The sequence below is a fragment of the Nicotiana attenuata genome, unplaced genomic scaffold (genome assembly GCF_001879085.1).
Source record: "Nicotiana attenuata strain UT unplaced genomic scaffold, NIATTr2, whole genome shotgun sequence".
Lineage (NCBI taxonomy): Eukaryota > Viridiplantae > Streptophyta > Magnoliopsida > Solanales > Solanaceae > Nicotiana > Nicotiana attenuata.
Genome location: NW_017693928.1, coordinates 1 through 4333, shown reverse-complemented (window position 1 = coordinate 4333; position 4333 = coordinate 1). Strand labels below are relative to the sequence as shown.

The following is a 4333-nucleotide window of genomic DNA, read 5'->3' as shown; positions in this document are numbered from 1 at the left end:
AAAAACCTTTGCTTCTGGCAATTCTAAGTCGCATTTTGCTATAACCTTGGTGACCAAATCATCCGTGTTAGCCTTCTTATATAATTTTTTCTTGTCAATATTTTAATCTTAATAAGAGATTATAGGCATGACATCCTGTTGAAGAAGTATTTTTATGCTTTAGTTGTTTAAGTTATTTAATTTTTTTGTCTTTCTTGCACTCATAGGCCTATGCTCTTATTTCTAAGGGAGTCAGAATAGTTTGCACCAACACAGCTGTAAGAAATGCAAAGTCTGTAGTTCTGAAGACTCAGGGAAGTGGATCCCTGAAAGATAACATCATAACAGTATTTGGTATGAGTACCTTTACTTGTCTGGAGCCTCTTAAAGTATGTACTTCTGATGGTTGCACAGTTGAAGGATTCATTTCTAAGCCTGGTTATGGTAGTGGACGCAATATAGGGGATCGGCAATACTTTTTTGTGAATGGACGGCCAGTAGATATGCCAAAAGTTGGCAAGCTTGTCAATGAGTTGTACAGAGGTGCAAACTCTCGACAATATCCCATTGCAATCATGGACTTCACGATCCCACCCAGAGCATTTGATGTCAACATAACTCCTGATAAAAGAAAAATATTTCTGTCCGATGAAGGCTCCATATTGCATTCTTTGAGAGAAGCTTTAGAGAAGATATACTCATCAAATCATGCTAGTTATGCTGTGAATAGTTTCCAAGAGGTTTTTGAAGAAAAACATACATCCACTCATTCCCAACTCGAGGCCTTTCAGTTTCAATCCAAGCAATTATTGTCAGATAGAGATGATACTCAGGAAGGCGACTGCATTGGGGAGCTACATAAAGATGGTCACTATCTTAAAAAACCTCTAAAGGAATTAAAAGATACTTCTGTCACGGGCATGTTAAATGATGGAAACAGGTCAACAGAGAAAGACTTCAGTCTTCGATTCCATGGAAAGAAGAAAGACAATCGCAGTTCCAGAAGTCCCTGGAAGGAAGTCGGAGGTCTGATTACTGCTGATGGACAAGCACTCACCCCATGATCAAAAGATAAAAGCTGTATCGATAATGCACATTATGTGGATCGTGCAACCATTGTCCAGTCATCACTCACCAAATTTGTTACAGTAAATAAGAGAAAACACGAGAGTATGAGTACTGCATTATCTGAGGTACCTCTCCTGAGAAATAGATTGACTGTATGTCCTTCAGGAGAAGACAATTATTTGAAGAATACGATATCCTTAAGATCTCCAGATAATCCAGTTAAGGCTGATAAGTGTGATGAAGTAACCAGTGATAAGTCTGGATCTTCCAAGTTCACAAAGATAGATAGATTTCTTCATCAAGTGAAGCAGTCAAGAACGGACACAGTCCTTGATCAAACAAATAATTTAATTCGGCCTGGAAATAGTATACAAAATGGAAAATTTGAGGAGGTAAGAGAGAACTAGTAGATATTTCCTTTCTGAGTTTTTTTAACTATCCTTGCTTTGTTGGATTAGTATTATAGCTGCAACTGGAGACAATTTCAATTCATTCTCTATGCTATTTTTGTTAGTCCTTTTAGTTTTATACCATTTCATTTTCAGGAGCATGAGGTTCAAATGAACGAGTTATGTGTGACTGAATCGGTGCTTGTTGATTCTACTTGCAACAATATTCACGATGTGTCAGAAAATATGGTAGATGCTGTTTCTTTTGAACAGCCTGCTAGTCTGACTTTGGATGCTCCTAAGGCTTCATCTGATTTAAAGATTGGTTCGACATTGCAATTTAGTGTGAACGACCTCATATCAAGAAGGAAGCAGAGACTGTCAAGATTGCAACTCCTTAATCGTACATCTCAAAGAATGAAAACAAAAAGGTACTATACAGTAATTTCCTTTGGCTTGGGAAAAGAGCTTTTGGTCTTTCAATTAGTTAAAAGAAATTCTTTAATGGCTTCAGTAGGGATTATGCTGCAGCTACCCTAGAGCTCACCGAATCAGAAAATGAAGTGGCCAAGGAAAATGCTATGATTGCTGCTACCAGTGAGCTGGAGAGACTTTTCAAGAAAGAAGATTTTACTAAAATGAAGGTCCAAAACTCATCCATTAGTATTCAAAAGCAAACCTGTATTATCATTTTAATCTGCCAATAAGTTTGTTTCCTGTTCTGTCTGGAAGGTAAGATTGTTTTAGGATCTCCATGGAGCATTCTTTTCTTTCATCCACACCCCGACCTTATTAGACCCCACCTCTAACAAAAATTTTTTGCAGTTTTCTGATTTTGGTTTGCATCTGAATGTTTCAGTTAAATATTCCGTAGTTGGTTTGATTGAGGATATTGTGGCACTGGGGTGTTCTCACGCTGCATTGTCTTTTCCAGTCAATAGCACTTAGAAACGCCCCAATTGACATTCTTAGCATTCCTTGGTCCCAAATTGAATATGTCCACCTCTTTCTTCTGTGTCGTAAATAATGTCATCTGCTTCTTTAAAGGTGTCAGTTCAAATCTTTTTCTTTTTTTCTTTGTTCGGGTAAGGTACAGTTTAATTGTACCTTATAAACCCACTTCTTCACTCCGTAATGCAACTCTGAAGTGCAGTCTGAACATGTTCCCTCATTTAACACTAGATAATACTCATTTCAATTTCAGCTATTCTTTGTAAAATCAATCCAGTCCAAGGCATGACAGGAGTCACTATTTGCATTTTGGAATTTGTCTGATCTCTTTTTTCTCTCTTTACACCATGAAACCTTCATTGTTCTGACTTAAATTATTGTAACAGATTTGCTAGTCCATAATAAGTGATTTTTGTCGTCCTCTCTTGGATATGCTGATATAAACCTACTCTTTTGAACTTCTTAGTATTTGCGGAGCTGTTTTTGTGCTATATATCTGTAAAATGTGAGTTTTATTACATGCTATTTGATTGTCATACTTCCAACACTAAATACGGTCAAGCACTAGTTTATTTACATGCAATTGGCAATCATTCCATGTCCGTGTTTACTTTTGTCATTAGTAGTTTCAGCAGAAATGCAGAGTTTTAGTATCAGCATTTGAAAATTCTCAACTTCAAAATTTGGTTATGCAGGTGATTGGGCAATTCAATCTTGGATTCATTATAGGCAGGTTGGATGAGGACCTTTTTATTGTTGATCAGGTATTATTCCGTTGCTTTTGTATACTGACCTCTCTGTAGTAAAAGTAAATTAGTCTATCATTTGAGTTTGGTTTTTGAATGTTACTTATGTGATTTGAATTGGATGATCTCTCTCTCTCTCTCTCTCTCTCTCTCTTTTTCATTTTTCTTTGGTTGGTCAGCATGCTGCAGACGAGAAGTATAATTTTGAGCGTCTGTCACAGTCAACTATCTTGAATCAGCAACCTTTGCTTCGGTGAGGGTCTTCATTCTCCTGCTATGTGTTTTGTGTAAGATTGTTTTTAAGTTCATAATGGATCAAGATAGATGCAATCCCTCCAACACAATAGTAGCTGGAAAATGATGTGTTTTTATTAAGCTAAATCTATACTGATGTTACTTTACTCGACCAAAAGAATAAAGGGATTACCTTCTCTTTTTCCTTCTCAATAAGTCATTTTGCATGATAAAAAGAGCAGCATAAATTTTAAAAGCAGGGATTAGGAGAAGACTTTATTTTTGTCCCTTGTGTTTGGTTTCTTTAATTGCTTCGAATGGGATTTGAGCTACTTTTACTCGAAGCGACTAAACAAGTTTACATGTCAAATCATATCTTGATGCTTCAATCTTAAAGTAGTTACTTGTTATCTGGTTTGAGTTGGTGCATCATTTGGTGAATGATTTTGTGATTATCTCTGCTTTTATCTTTCACCGTAAGGGGGGAGTCATTAGATGTTGAAACTCGGAACAACTAATGGATTAATCAAAATATTCTCTTCTTGGTGTCATGGCTAGATAATCTGAAAAGTAAGATCAGTAGGCCCGTATGGTTGATGTATGTCATAAGTTGGCTCATGCAGATGCTAGGTCAAAGTTATACTCCTCGTAATTCAACTTTTTCCATATTTCATGCTAAAGATGATAAATAAGCATTTATGTTGGCCTCTCAAAATTGAGTACATATCCCTCAACTACATTTACATTCTCCGGCTTGAAAATTTTGGACATTTCTCACAAATATGTCCCCCTCCCCAAAGAAGGGAGTCCCATGTCTCTTTTATGAAGATATGGCCCTTGGAACTAACTCAACCCAAAAGCTAACTCATGAGGGGAGGATTGCCGAAGACCACAACCCATTCCCTCAACCATTGTGAGACTTAACACTCCCCCACACGCTCAGGACTCGATTTCAGTGTGAATTAC

General features: G+C 37.0%; 1 pseudogene; it reads left to right on the top strand.

The window, feature by feature from the left end:
- The first annotated feature begins 163 nt into the window (after window positions 1–163).
- Window positions 164–4327, top strand: LOC109222600 (annotated as a pseudogene).
- Window positions 4328–4333: the final 6 nt, after the last annotated feature.